Here is a 16704-nt window from a genome sequence, read left to right as displayed (position 1 = left end):
ACTCAAAGATCTGGAGCACAGGAGCAGAAGGGACAATTTCTGCTTTTTTGGTCTGCCAGAGAAAGATTATGGTGGGGATCTGAGGGTTTTCCTTAAGGATTTCCTCTCTACCCCCACAGGCCTTACTTTCTCTCCTACACTGGAGTTTCAGTGAGCCCACAGCATAGGCCTCCTCCACAAGAACAATGTCATCAGGCCCCGTCCCATCATAGCATGCTTCCTACGACATGAACAGGTCTACCAATTACTACTGGCAGGGATGGCCCACGGCCCATATCGCCACAACGGTCAAGAAATTTCTATCGCTGCGGGCTCCTCCCAAGAAGCAAATGATAAAAGGAAGGTGTTCCTTGCCCTTAGACCACAGCTGCCTCATCTGAACATTAAATTTGGGCTCTTTGAACCGGCCTGCATGTGGATAATGGTGGATGGTAACTCCAGGGACTTTTTTCATTCTACGGACCTGTGTTTCTACTTGGATAGCCTGCCTACATAAACCATGGACCATGAATCCGCAGACCTGCTGCCCAGTCCTTCCACGTTCAATACCTACACCCAACCCACAGACACAAATCCTGGCACATTCTGCACCTTCTTGGTGCTGCAAAAAAAGGGGACGCTTTCTGGCCCATCAACTGAGGCCTCAGGATGGCAGAGACTTTGGTCTACGGGCGGTGGCAGACATTACCCAAGGTCGGCACAGAGACAAATCAAGCACCCCAGTGAAGCCACCGCCACCTACCGACTGATGGGCTGACATGTCTCATAGGGACATTTGCCGGACTGTTTGCAGTCTGTCACTGGACTTCCGGAATATCCCTCCGTTGACCACTAAGTATCATGCATATATTTCTGTGCTAATCTGCCAATTTGAAATTGGTGTTATCTCTGTTTTGGATATTACCACTGTTATTCTTATCACTGTTCTTGCCGTTTGAACTACCTTGTTGGGGCCCCTCCCCTCCCCCTTGCTCACTCTTTAGATCAAGATTCTTAGGACCAGTATGTGGTGACTCTCATGCATCTACCATTCAGTTTGCCCCAAGATAATAATAATTGTTTAATAGCAAACTGCTCTCCTGTGAGCAATGCCGGCCTTCATATTTAAGGTTCTGTTCTCCCACGTGATACAGCGTACTTCCACCGGATCGTCTCTATTGTGTTGCTCCCCTCATGTCCTACCCGATAGCCAACCACAAATAACTTTTACCCCCCCACATATACAAGCCTTTGTCTGTACTCCTCTGCCCCCATGCCTCTGTCCTCAACCATCATGGGACTATGGTAACGTCTCAGCTGCTTAGGGAACATCTCAGGGGACCCGTCCTTTCTGTCCTGGTCTATCATCTATTTCTTTTCCTCCCACATCATACCCACCCCCTCCCTTCCGACCCACGTCTGTCTCCTCCCTCTCCCCTTTCCTTACCCCATCCCTCTCCCCGGCCTCCCCACCTACACCCTGGTGCTGTAATTCTTCTTCCTTCCTGTCGGCTCCTCGCTTGCCCCCCCATGCTTGTCCGGTCATGGGTCTCAAAGGCTAAGACCCGCAGTTTAACAGAGTTTGGCCAACACAGGGTGCCACTTGCCAGCGTAGCACACTCAGATTACTTCTCCCTCACTCACTGTGCGCCTAATATCTATGCCCCCCTCTCTTCTCTTCTCTCTCTTCTCTGTCTCTTTCTTCTCCCTCTATCCTCTTCCCTTCTTTTCCTCTCTATCCCATCTACCCCTTCTCCTTCTTGACTGGTTTCTATCTTTTAGTACACCCACAGATCATCTCCCTGCCTTTCCTTACCCCCCCGTTTGTGTTTTTCTCCTTACCACTTCCTCCGATATAGGTAGTCCGAGTCATCCTTCCATGTTTTCTCGACCTAGTGGTACCCTTCTTTATCCCCATAGACCTTTATGATGACCCCTGGCATAGGGACCACACTGCCACTGAGGACAGTATCATGGAATGTCCACAGTCTCAGGCACTATATCAAAAGAAAGAATGTCCTCTGTTATCTACGATCCAAACACACAGATATTGCCCTCTCGCAGGTATCTATAGTCCTTGGAATCTGAAGAACTGCACCGTGACTGGGTCGGCAAAGTGCTCTACGGCGGTAGCCCGCCATCCCCATCAGGAGGCTCTGGCTCTCCACGCAAGTGTGTGGTCGCGATTCTTCTTCGCTGTTTCTTACAGTTTGAGGTGCTCCAATCATGGTCAGACCCGGATAGTCGATATATACTTATCAAACTCAAACTTGGAGGTCGCACACTCTGCATTGGGGCCGTGTACGCCCCTACGGGCTCCAAGCTTTCCTTCTTTCTACGCTAAAGCCACCATTTGACACAGATCGGAGCCTCCCAATACCTCCTGTGTGGAGATTGGAACCTAGCCCGAGATGCGATCCACGACAGAACGGGCAGCTTGGAAATTGGCAACAACGCAAATAGGGCACAGGGGGAGACACTGGTACTGGACACCCCAGAAGCTTAGAACAGCTGAACTATTACCCCACGTGACTTGCTGGCGATGACCCCACCACCGCTGTGATTTTCTGCATATACTACGTGACTGTCCAAATATACAAACCATATTGGGAGGCAGTTGGGGTCACATTGAGAGAGATCATACCCTTTCCGCCCTCTCTCCCAAACACCCTGCTTCTTTTGCACGATACTGGACATATCCAAGGTATGTCTGGTATACAACTCCGCCTCTTGCATACTGCTGACTGTGGCTAAACTTTGTATTCTTCTACACTGGGGGGCGGCAGTGCCCCCTTCCACGATGGTTGTCGGCAATGTTACAAACCGCTGCCCATGAACCGATCATTTACACCCTACAGGACGGAACAGAGATATTCCTGCAAACATGGGCCCCCTTCCTCCTACTAGCGAATCATCAAACCTTCCACTCCTCCTTTTATGTCTTCTCCACCTCCCCTCTGCCGGTCGTGCTCGCCCTTTCCTTTTCTCTCTCTTTCCTTCTCTCCCTCTCATTCATATATTATTTCTCTCTATTCCTCCTTCATTCTGGATCCTCCTTCCTACCTCCCTTTCTCCTCTTCTCCTTCCCTCTCTCTCTCTCCACCCTTCTCTCTATACCTTTCGTTGCTTTTCCCATTTATGCTTCCCCCTTCTCTATATCTCTTCCTCTACCTCCTACATACATGACCCTTCTCTCTGTTTCTACAATACAATATTAGCCCCCAGTGTTTAATATTTCTCCTCTGCCTTACCTTTGTTGTGCTGCTACACATAGCTGCGTTACATATGTGCACAGGGTTCTGGAACTGGAACTGTTACTGTTATTGATGCCCACCATCTTTCCCATCCGGAGAGCAAACATGTGATCCCTTGGTCTTATGGTCCCTTTGAGTTTTGATGTTGAGCCAAGACCTGCACCACCACCTATGGTCGGCATTGCCACCTGCTGCTACCTGGATTTCCCTTACAGCCGGCAAACGCTGGAGACCCGACTCATACTCCTACATATGTTCGCTCCTACCATTCAGTTCTGATGACATTGTGACACTGCAGGTCCAACTACTGTCCACTTTCTGGGCATATTGCTTTTGGAGGAGAGTAGTTGTTGTGCTTCCTTATTATGCTCTTGTGCAATGTCAAACAACATGCATAACTTTCTTCTCGTGTTTACAACTTTCAATAAAAAATTGCAAAACAAAACCAGTTGCATCATTTACAAGGCCATCATGATTAGCACCACCACTTATCTGATGAACTAGCTCGCCACCGCTGATGGCTCTCGGCATACTGTAGCAAGTCCACCATCAGACTAGTGACTAAGAAGTGTAAAAATGCAAAAACAAGGCAGCTGGCCTTTGCTATCTATGCACCCAGAATCTTGAATAACAATCTTGTACCAATAAGGAGCACTCCAATCCAGTTGTAGTTTACAAAAGAGTTGAAGACACATTTCTTTAAAGAACACTAAATCACAATGCAGTAACAAACTAATAATCAGCTACTTCTCATCACTCAATAACTGTGTCTTTGGCCTTTTACAGCACTTTGGTGCCATTTTAGCTTAGTTCATGCTATACAATTGCCACCTAAATTCATACTTATAGAGATATGTTGAACTTATAGATTTGAACCATTTTGTGCAAGATAGAACATTATCTTTACAGGCTAACCAGGCTGATTCTTAACCATAGCATGTCTTAGTAATAAGTATTCTGGACTCTGCTCTCTTTCACCATTTCAGAAAGTTATCAATAGTTCTACTGCCATCATTTGTATGACTTCTTAGTCCAAGACTGTATAGAATTATCCATGTTTTGACAACTTATACCTCAATATTAGTACAAGGGAAAGCAATATTGAACAGAAAAGGTACTTACTTTCAGATGTAAGTAACATGGGATGTTTTCTGGTAACCCCAAAATAATATGATAAAATGAAGGCTAACTTGAATAGAAATATTTCGCTTTTTTTTTACCCAACTACATGGTGAGCACCACTAATTGCTTTTTCTGGGACGTGCAATTAACTTGTGACAACCTTCAGGTCTTCCACATCACACTTACTGCATTTTCTTCAGAGTTAGAAAAATGCTACACATAAACCATAAATGACTGTTAATTCCAACCGACAGGTTTGATGAATAAGTGCATGATATTTACGGTCATAAACTCATTATAATAATGAATGCTGTGATTTTGTTTTCAGCTGAGATATAATAATGAAGCAACACTATTATGTAGATGTTTCTGCTACAAAATTGAGTATTGTATTACTATAACATTCTTTTGTTTTGACTTTCTCCTGTATTATTATAACATTCTTTTGTTATGACTTTCTCATAACTGGGATTCCAAAAGACATTGGGCTCATTACGAGTTTTGTGGCCGGACGAGCCAACCGCCAAACTCGCCTGGGTGAGGCGGCCGTCACCGAAACTTCCTCACCCCCTTGGTATTACAATGTTCCCACCAGGCTGACAGCAGGAAAATCATATTACGCTGCTCTCACCGGTCAGCCCAGTGGGAACAGTGCTATGGTATTGGTCTCGGCTACCTTAAGGGAGCCAAGGCCAATATTGTAGCACTACAGCCCCCTTGGAATGCGCACTGTCTGCAAAGTCCCCTGCACTGTGTTTCCTCCAGCCTTCTCATGGCAGGGTTCCTGCCAAGAAAAAGGCTGGTGGAAACTGGAGTCCTGATCAGCGAGGCCATGCTGAACTCAGTGCCCCTGTGGCTGACCACAAGTCTGACCGCCATCAGCCCATCAGGAACCATGTTGCTGGCGGGGACGTCGGTCCGCTGCTGGTTCAACCACCAGAGTTGTAATGTGGTGGTCTGACCGCCAAGAGTTCGGTGGTCCGACCGCCAAAGCGCCATTGGCGTTCTTAAGACCGTCAGTATCATATTGAGGCCCATTGTCTTTTCTGTTAAAGAACAGAGAGCTCAATGTGTAAAACTCAAAGTACTTGCAGTTTCTGTGTTCTATGCTTGTTTCTCAACAGGCAGTTTTAAATATGTATGCACAAAATATCCTCTACCTTAACCTACATGGTTAACCTTTGTTTTTTCTTGGAAAATAGAGAGTCTCAAATCTTTTGTGTGAAGAGGAATATCTCAAATTAAATTTGAAGATCAAAATTTGGCATTTGTTAAAATAGCCCTTAGATTTATTTGTCCTGAAACTTGATTGGAAATAATAAGGTCAAAATATCTGGAGTATAAAAATATGGAGATTATAACTATTAAAGGTAATAATATCTTCTTGTACATTAAAACTGATGTGTCAAATATTATTTCTAAAAATATTATGCTATATAATAATGTGTCAATATATTTTATATTGTGTTTATTTGTGTTAATAATTAGTATAGAAATATATGTGAAAGTATTGCTTTTTAAAGTTATACTTTGTTGTATATGTTATGCTTTGTGAGTTGTGGGGTTTATTTGAGGATTGGTGGCATAGGGGGTCATTCCGACCCCGGCGGTCAAGGACCGCCGGGGCCGGGGATGCGGGAGCACCGCCAACAGGCTGGCGGTGCCCCGCAGGGCATTCTGACCGCAGCGGTTTGGCCGCGGTCAGACCAGGAAAACCGGCGGTCTCCCGCCGGTTTTCCGCTGCCCTGGGAATCCCCCATGGCGGCGCAGCTTGCTGCGCCGCCATGGGGGATTCCGACCCCCTCACCGCCATCCTGTTCCTGGCGGTTCCGACCGCCAGGAACAGGATGGCGGTGAGGGGTGTTGTGGGGCCCCTGGGGGCCCCTGCAGTGCCCATGCCAATGGCATGGGCACTGCAGGGGCCCCCGTAAGAGGGCCCCACTTTAAATTCCAGTGTCTGCTTTGCAGACACTGGAATTCGCGACGGGTGCCACCGCACCCGTCGCACATCCTCCACTCCGCCGGCTCCATTCGGAGCCGGCTTCCTCGTGGGGAGGGGTTTCCCGCTGGGCTGGCGGGCGGCCTTCTGGCGGTCGCCCGCCAGCCCAGCGGGAAAGCCAGAATGGCCTCCGCGGTCTTTCGACCGCGGAGCGGCCATATGGCGCCTCCCTCCAGGCGGGCGGCTCCCGCCGCCCGCCGGGGTCAGAATGACCCCCATAGTGTTTTTTTAACATATTGATAATTATTATTGTTATCTTTTTCTTATTTCATTATGTTTTAAATGTAGGTGACTTTAATTATGGCTGTGAGGTTTATTTGAGGGGCCCGACTTCCTTTAATAAATGTTTTTTTTGTTTTACAAATTATTATTCTTAAATATCTTAAATATATTACAAATTTAAATTCTAAGTATTTAATGTAGCTACCTGAATCTAAATCATATTTTAAGAAATATTGGGGCTCAATAATAATTAATTTAATTTACTTGCATTCAAATAACTAAATTGAATACAAATATATCAGTTTGGGAATCCTTCTACTATATGTACTTCTTCCAATGTTTTTTTTAACTGGGGTTAGAACCATCATTTTGACCACTGCCACCACCCCAAAGATATTTGCTCTTTCCCGAATGTTGATAGGACCAGAGTTAGAAAACTAAAATCTGACCCTTCCATCCCAATATGTGCAAAAGTATTACCATGAATGAATGAAGAGTATGTGCTCTCAGATTTATATGTTTAATGTAAGACTTTGCATCTATGAACTATTAAATGTTTCTAAATCTTGGAGCAATTTAAACATTCAAATAATATACTTTCATTTTATAGTTGTTTTATACAATATTGTTGTCATGTACAATGTTTTTTAAAGTATTTATTGTTATATAAATAGTATAATAATCAAAGAATACTGTGCTATATATACTACTTTTAATTTATTAACGTAATTTATATCTTCCAAAATAATATGAATTATATATGTACATATATATATAATTTTGAAATAATCAACATTTGTTTAAAGAATTTCGTTACTGGTAATAAAAGTAAACTATTCTTGATTATTGTAATTATATTGTGCAACACTATGGCCCTCATTACAACCCTGGCGGTCGGTGTTAAAGCGGCGGTAATACCGCCAACAGGCAGGCGGAAAAAAAAATGGAATCACGACCATGGCGGAAACCGCCAACATAGATAGCCACTTTAACACTCCGACCGCCATGGCGGTAGAAACAAACACTGCGCCGGTAACCGCCAACAGACAGGCGGAGGACAAAGTACCGCCCACTGTATTTCAACATGCCTATCCACCACCTTTTCCGGGGTGGAACCAACGCTAACAAAAGCACGGCGGAAACAGTACACAGAAGGGAAACCACTCACCTCTCGACACCCAACGAGGAACCAGGACGCCATGGAGCCCGAACTACAGGTGTTACCAATGCTGCTCTTCCTCCTGCTCTATCAGGAGCAGGACAGACACCGTCGATGACCACGGTGAGTACTGCACCTACAACACAGGGGAGGGTGGAGGGAAAAGAGTTTGACACACACATGCAACATGCAATACCCCCACCCCCACCCTCACCCACAGCAACATACACACAAATACATGCAGCAACATTACATATACACCCCATCACCCCCTGGAAGAACGCAAGGACAAAATTAAATGATTGTAACGATTGTAATCATGAAAAATCTGATTGTCAAAATTCAAAATTCAGTATATACAAATATGTACACCAACTACACAAGTCCGGATAGTGTACCAATCATTGTTGGTGGACCAGTGGTCCCAAAATGCATGGGTGAAGCCCACACAAGATACCTAACTGGAATCGGAGAGAACACTACTGGGGCATCAGATCGAAAATAAACAGGCACCTCAGGGGGAAAGGGAGGGGGGCACCTCAGCCGGAGGAACACACGACGCCACTGCTGCACGACGGGGCTCCATGCCCATTGCTGTATCCTAGGGAGTGCAAAGCCACAGTCTCTCAAGTCTCTCCAGTGGGTGGTATGCCCACTGCTTTATCCTGGGGAGTGCAAAGACACAGTCTCTCAAGTGGATGTCATTCACCACTGGTTCTGGAGGGGGCATGGTGCCCAGAGTGCTTCATCCTGCCAAGAACTGAGGTAGTGGATGTCATTCTCCACTGGTTCTGGAGGGGGCATGGTGCCCAGAGTGCTTCATCCTGCCAAGGACTGAGGTAGTGGATGCCATTCTCCACTGGTTCTGGAGGGGGCATGGTGCCCAGAGTGCTTCATCCTGCCAAGGACTGAGGTAATGGATGTCATTCTCCACTGGTTCTGGAGGGGGCCTGGTGCCCAGAGTGCTCCACGTGCAGTGTGGCCGGTACAATTTCCTCACCTGGGTGTGTGTGCCACGAGATTGCCGAGGAACAGGTAGCATGATATACCCCACACTGCTGTGGCTTCGCTTTCCACCTGCAGGTGCAAACAGTGATGGAAGTCATGCCTCATGGAAGCTGGCCAGGGTCCAGGATCTCTCCTCCAGCCTCGGACGACTGACCACTGGGGATAGTAGCCATGTCAGCGGTGGTGCCACTGTACGAGCATGTTGTGGAGCTGGTGGCGTCACTTGCTGCGGTGTCTGTGGCGGCGGTGCTGGCGGTGGTGCATGGGTCAGCACATGCTGAGGGACACAGCAGGACGTCTCCTGCAGCCTCGGACGGCTGCCCACTGGGGAAGATTCTTGGGACTGTCGCTGAGGCTGTAGGTGGCTGTGCAGGTGGCTTTGCAGGTGGCAGTGCAGGTTGCGGTGCAGGTTGCGGTGCAGGTGGCGGTGCAGGTGGCGGTGCTGGTGGCGGGGCAGCTTGTGGTGTTCGCCACCGTACAGGTTGGTGTTGTCATGGACAGAAGGGGTGACACTGGTCCCTCAGTCGGTGCCACTGTGCCCTGTCCTGACCTGCTCTTCTGCTTTTGTCCCTTCCCCACCTTTGATGGTGCCGCAGGTGTCTTGCCACTATCCCCTTTTGTTTTTGAGGAGCCCTTGGTGGCTGGTAGGTGCGACTTTTCCCTCTGGGATGTGGGCACCTTCTTCACCTTGGCAGGTGGTGGAATGTACTTGCCCTCGCTACGTGGCACACTGGCAGCCCTGATGGGTGGCGTACTCGATGACCCCGCAGTTGCTGGCACCATTGTGCCTGGGGATTTGGTGGCTGAGGTGCTGGGCTGAGACCTGGAAAGCCTGGCCCCAGGGGAAGGACGGGGGAGGTGAAGGGAATAGGTCAAGGGTTGCCAGGAAAAGTTTTTTAGACACACTGGGACGGGAAGATGGAGTGGGTTCGGTAGTGGAGGAAGAGGTAGTGGTTGTAGGAGGTGTACGTCTGCTGAATTTGGGTGAAGGTGCATGGGCCAGAGGCTGTTGTGAGGTGGATGGCTGTTGGGTGGGTGTGTGCCTGCGTTTGTGTACTTTGGGAGGAGGCTCACAGACACACTGGGAGAGGACACAGGGGATGTGCGAATGTTAGTGGGGGTGGTATTTGCACGTGAGCGGTGTGTGGTGATGGGCGTGCTGGAGGTAGTGGCTGAGGATGTAGTGCATGTAGGTGAGAGTGGAGACGAGACAGGGAGGAAGGAGGAGGAGGTGGAGGAGGGGGACACAGTGGAGGCAGTGGATGTTGATGTGTCTGCATGGGGATGGTGCTTGTGTGAGTGCCTGTGGGATGTGTGGTGCTTATGTTTTCCTGAGCCACTTTTGTGTGTTGATGTGTGTGCATGCTGGTCTGATGGTGTGCTTGGGATAGGCTGAGGTACAGGGGATTTGGTCTGGGTAGTGGAAGTAGGAGGGGGTAGGCTGGACACAGGGACAATGGCTGCCATCAGTGCTGAGGCCAGAGCCTGAAATGCTCTCTGTTGGGCCGCCTGCCCAGAATGAATGCCCTCCAGGTATGCATTTGTTTGTTGCAAATGCCTCTCAACACCCTGGATGGCATTCAAAATGGTAGATTGCCCAACAGTGAGGGATCTCAGGAGGTCAATAGCCTCCTCACTGAGGGCAGCAGGGCTGACTGGGGCAGGGCCTGAGGTGCCTGGGGCGAAGGAGATGCCCACCCTCCTGGGTGAGCAGGCACGGGACACACGCTGAGGGGCTGCTGGGAGGGTGGTGCTGGTAGGGGGGTGGCGGCTGTACCTGATGTTGCGGTAGGCACAGAGGTGCCCGCCACTGCAAGGGAGCTCCCACCAGAGGAGGAGTCGCTGTCACTGGTGTATACTGTACTCCTGTCCCCGTCGTGGAGCTCCCCTCGCCCTCCGTCCCACTGGTGGCTTCAGACTCCATTGCTTCACCCTCCAGGGCCAAGTGGGTTGCAGCTCCCTCCTGCTCCAGTGCCACTGCTCCTCCGCCTGATGATGCTGTTGCACACAAGAACAGGGAGACAACAAAAAGGGGGGGAAAGACAGAAGAAAAACATGTTCAGTGCATGTGACACCACTACCGTTGGCGGACAAAACACACAGGGAGCAGCCCTCAGCACTACGCCATGCACTAACAGTTCCTAGGAAATTCACATGCCCATGGGGTACGAGGCCTAATCCCAATTGCTGCACACCTGGAAGTCACAGGAGCCTGACTAGGTGTAGATGGCTCTTACCACTAGTGGGGTTGGGGTGCCACATAGCCTGCCTCACAAGGGACCTTGCCTACCAAGTTCACCCTGGCCTAGGGAACACACTGCCCACCTCCCCCACCCAGACACCTCATAATGCGCGCAGAGTCAGCTGAATGAGAGTGTACTAACCCCCTTGTGGCTGCTGTGATGCCCTCAAGCGCCCATCCAACTCCGGATAGGCCACCGCCAGGACCGTCATACTCATCGCCCACCAGTTCCCACCCATGCCCTGATGCACATACACTCACCATCCACACATGCAGGCCTCAGCCCCCCCATGTATCTTCCATCCACACCACTCAAAACAGGCATTGCCCATGCAGCATGCTCACAGTGTACTCACCTGTTTGTCTGGAGGACCGTACAGTTGCGTGTACTGGGAGAGGATCCTTCCACTAGTTTTTCTAACTCCTCCGAAGTGAAGGCAGGGGCCCTTTCCCCAGACACTGTAGCCATCGTCGCTTCCAGACACAGGTCACAGCAGCACTTGCAGTGTAGGTCCTCTCCTGTTGAAGGTCAGGTATCAAGTGAGTGAACAGACAGAAAATGGAGGTCACGTCCGCGGCGGTGCTTACCGTCACCGCCGGCGTACATCGTCATTGGCTCCTGGGACCCACAGGGCCCAATGTTAACCAATATAGAATTGTGCTGCGGTCTTCGACCGCCAACCGCGACGGTGTACAATGCCAGCGCAGTTACCTCATTTCCCCTTCTCCCACCTTACACGTCAGGCAGCCACCATTTCAGGGGGGCACATAGGATGGATAAAAACTGCATCGCACCTATCTAGGCCGGGAATACAGACAGATACCGGCACATTGCGGATTACAAACGTTTCGGCAAATAACACATTGTGATACCTCAATGTTGGATGACTCTCTGCTCGCTGTTCTCCTCCATAGGGCAAGTCAGCTGGGGCGGTGATGAGATGGAGGCATTCTAAGGTGTACAGACCCCTGGTGGACCTGTCGACAATGGAAGAGAGACACATCATAATCACATACAGACTTGATCATGCAACAATCCTGGAACTGTGTGCCCAGTTGGAGCCAGACCTGATGTCAGCTATCCGCCATCCCACAGGAATTTCCCCTCTAGTGCAGGTCCTGTCTGTACTCCATTTCCTGGCCAGTGGGTCTTTTCAAACAACAGTGGCCATGGCATCAGTGATGTCCCACCCAATGTTCTCTAACGTGTTGTCCAGAGTATTTTCTGCCCTGCTGAAACACATGCGCAGCTACATTGTTTTCCCTCAGGTGGAGGATTTGCCCACAGTGAAAGGTGACTTCTATGCCCTGGGACATATCCCCAACATCATTAGTGCCATTGATGGTACACATGTGGCATTTGTACCCCCTGCAAGAACGAACAGATGTACAGAAACCAGAAAAGCTACCATTCGATAAATGTGCAGATGGTGTGTTTGGCAGACCAGTACATCTCCCATGTGAATGCCAAGTATCCTGGCTCTGTGTGACGCTTACATTTTGAGGAATAGCAGCATCCCTTATGTGATGGGGCAACTCCTGAGGCACCGTGTGTGGCTAATAGGTGGGGCCAATGTCCCAATACTGTTGACATAGGTGTCTGGGTATCGGGTTGTCCCTAAGGGTTAGTGTGTGTCTAACAGTTGTCCCTCGACATTTGCAGGTGACTCTGATTACTACAACCTGTCATGGCTACTGACCCCAGTGAGGAATCCCAGGACAATGGCAGAGGAACGCTACAATGAGGCACATAGGCAAACTAGGAGGATAATAGAACGCACCTTCGGCCTCCTGAAGGCCAGATTCCGGTGCCTCCATCTGACAGGTGGTTCCCTATACTACTCACCGAAGAAAGTGTGCCAGATAATCATGGCCTGCTGTATGCTGCACAACCTGGCTTTGCGACGCCAGGTGCCTTTTCTGCAGGAGGATAGGCCAGATGGTGGTCTTGTGGCAGCTGTGGAGCCTGTGGACAGTGAAGAAGAGGATGCAGAAGAAGAGGATATCGACAACCGAAATAAAATCATCATGCAATACTTCCAGTGAGACACAGGTAAGAAGATGTAACTGCTTCCCACATCTCATACTATTGTTGGAGCTAGCATAAGCCTGTCATTTTCACTCAGTGTATGGACACTGACTTGTCACTTTGAATTTCCATTTCACAGATCTGGGTCCCACTTAGTGCCCTCTGCTAGGCTTACTGCTGGCCTACAGCTGTGCTACATTGGTATGTGAACAAGTAAATTGACATTGCTATATTCCATAGATATTGCAATTACACATTTGTGAAAGCACAGACTGACTCCAGATTGTTTTGTGATTGAAGTGTGTTTATTTCTGTGCAAATAAGTGGAGGGGTTGTAAAATGGGCTGGGGTGATGGTGGAGGTATGTCCATGGCAGAGTCCAGTCTATTTGTTTCACAGGTGCATTGTCCAAAGGGGCATAGGAAGTGGAGCAATGGCAGTTTAAGGTGTAGAGGGTGACATAGTGGGACAGAAGGGTGACATTCAGGGGGGTCTTATTTCCTGGTGGGGGTCCTGGCAATGTTCTCTGTTTTGTTCCTTGATCTCAGGGACCGTTTGCAGGGTGGTTCTCCATCTGCAGGGGGTGGGGTGCTGGTGGCCTGTTGTTCCTGTGGCAGTGCCTCCTGTCCACTAGTGCTAGCGGAGGTGGAGGGCTGTTCATCGTCCTGGCTAGTGTCAGGGGCCCGTTGGTGTGCCACTGTGTCCCTCATGGTGTTGACAAGGTCTGCCAGCACCCCTGCAATGGTGACCAGGGTGGTGTTGATGGACTTCAAGTCCTCCCTGATCCCTAGGTAGTGTTCCTCCTGCAGCCGCTGGGTCTCCTGAAACTTGGCCAGTACCGTGCCCATGGTCTCCTGGGAATGGTGGTAAGCTCCCATGATGTTGGAGAGTGCCTCGTGGAGAGTGGGTTCCCTGGGCCTGTCCTCCCCTGTCGCACAGCAGTCCTCCCAGCTTCCCTGTTATCCTGTGCCTCTGTCCCCTGAACCGTGTGCCCACTGCCCCCAGGTCCCTGATCGTCCTGTGTTAGTGGGGTTGCCTGGGTTCCCTGTAGTGGTGGACACACTGCTGATTGACGTGTCCTGGGGACAGAGGGATGGGCCCGCTGGGTGGGTGCTGTGGTGGTGTTTCCTGAGGCGGAAGGCTCAGTGGTGGTTTGTGACTGTGTCAGGGGAACCGATTGTCCCGAGGTCCCTGATGGGCCGGGCTGGTCATCTTGATCCAGGTGTGCAGAGCTGCTGTTGTCACTTTTGTGGGGGGACTGGATATGTCTGGCACCTCCTGTCCGGTGACGTTGGGTATGGGTCCTGTTGGGTTGTAAATGCATAGTTATTGTATCTGTGTGTGCCATCTTGTACAATGGGTGAGTGACCCTCTACTCCTGTGCTTGCATTATTGCCGTGGCCCGTGTGTGTTTAGTGATTTTGGGACATGAGTGAGTCTCTACTGGACATGCTTTGGTGATGGGTGTCCATGCATTGGTGTTACTTGCAGGGCTTGGTTTTGGGATGTATAGGTTGTGTTAGTGGGGTATCTATGGGTTGTTGGGGTGATGGGTGTGAGGGTAAGAGTGGCGGTATGTGATGGCATGCAGGTGGGGTGGGGAGGATATTGTAGTAAATATTTGCCTTACCAGAGTCCAGTCCTCCTGCTACTCCAGTGAGGCCCTCAGGATGCATGATCGTCAAGACTTGCTCCTCCCATGTTGTTAGTTGTGGGGGAGGAGGTGGGGGTCCACCGCCAGTCCTCTGTACAGCAATCTGGTGTCTGGATACCACGGAACGACCTTCCCCTGTAGGTCGTTCCACCTCTTCCTAATGTCATCCTGTGTTCTTGGATGCTGTCCCACTGCGTTAACCTGTCGACAATTCTGCGCCATAGCTCCATCTTCCTTGCAATGGATGTCTGCTGCACCTGTGATCCGAATAGCTGTGGCTCTACCCGGACGATTTCCTCCACCATGACCCTGAGCTCCTCCTCAGAGAACCTGGGGTGTCTTTGAGGTGCCATGATGTGGTGTGGGTGATGTGTGAGGTGGTGTCTGTTGTGATGTGTGAGGGGATGTGTTGGTGTGTTTTGTTTGAGGTGTGTGGATGTTGTGTAAGTGATGGTGTTGTGTGTCTTTGGATGCTGGTGTTGTTTTAGGTAGTCTCTCTCTCTCTGGCCTTCTTTCAAATTTTTGGTTGTAAGGGTTTGTAGGTGATGTGGGTGTGTGCTTTATATTCGATTGGGTGTGTGGGTGTGGTGTGTGGTGTGTGTATGTGTATCAGGTGTGTGTATTTCGAATTGTCCAATGTGGTTGTGTTTTGTTAGTGTGTGTGTATTTTGAGCGCGGCGGTGTGTACCGCCAATGGTTTACCGCGGTTGAATGACCGCCGCGTTGATTCGTGGGTCATGATATTGTGGGCGTATTCCTGTTGGTGGACGGTGTCGGTTTTGGCATCGACAGTTTATCACTGACCTTTCGTGTGGCGGAATTGTGTAGGTGTCTGTATTGTGGCGGATTCCGAGCTGTGGGTCGTAATACCTGTAGCAGGATTCCACGGCCGCAGCGGTATGTTGGCGGTCTTCTGCACGGCAGAAAACGGGATTTACCGCCAGGGTTGTAATGAGGGCCTATATGTGCGTAGATATTTTTCATAATACTAATGTCAGTTTATTTTCATTTTAAAAATACCATATTTTTGTAGTAGAAATTTTGGTTGTAGATGTTTGTATTTACTTTATTTATTATAGTCAATATGTTGGTTGTAGATATTTAGTCATTTTAATTTTAAGTGTAAAAAATCGTTAATTTGGAAGTAAATATTTTGACATTTATACTAAGGTGCATCAATAGTTTTGTAATAGATCTTTAAAATTACAACTGTGAATAGATACGTATATTGAGAGGGACTCAGAAGGAAATTTAACATTTGAAACACCACACTCATTGGTACAACTTCAATCTGCTATTTCTTAGAATTATTTTAATATTGTAGAACATAATTTACTATTGTTTGGTGTTCACAAATGATTTACTGGTAGTATCTTTGTGAGTACAGAATCCCGACACATAAAAAAATAGGCAAACTCGTAAATACTATTTGTAAATCCCTTTGTGAATACCAAACAATCATATACTTACACATAAGTGTAAGTTTACCTTGGTGAACCAGGTCCTCAGATTCCTGATGGTGCTGAAAGGAAGATGATAATAGAGAACGACTATTTTGTGACATGAGCACAGGTTTATTGCTAAAACAACTGTAAAATATGGTATTGCACTGTATATTAGATTCATGGTGATTCATGCAATCAATGTTTGAGATGTTATTGAGCAAATAAGCACCAACGCGGAAAACAGCTGTTAACGTGTCCTTCTATGTTAATTTGTTACGCATTAGGACTCGTTTTAGGCCAATGAATCTTGTGACCCAGTGGAGAGACACCGTAGGACGAGATAACTAATCAATATGTCAAGCAATATATCAATCATATCAACAATATTTACCACCACAATGCACTTTACTTTAGATAAAGACATTAATCAAATTGTCGACGCAATCATGACCTTTCAGCCATGAATAACCACACTTTGATAGAATTTTATGAATTTTATTCCGTATTGATTACAATCTACGAGCAAAAGAGTTAGTCTCAATATCAGAAAGCATAAAAGCATAGTCACGATATGGCAACTGTGATAAGATT

Source organism: Pleurodeles waltl, chromosome 11 (assembly GCF_031143425.1).
Source record: "Pleurodeles waltl isolate 20211129_DDA chromosome 11, aPleWal1.hap1.20221129, whole genome shotgun sequence".
NCBI lineage: Eukaryota > Metazoa > Chordata > Amphibia > Caudata > Salamandridae > Pleurodeles > Pleurodeles waltl.
Note: the sequence above shows the minus strand (reverse complement) of the source record.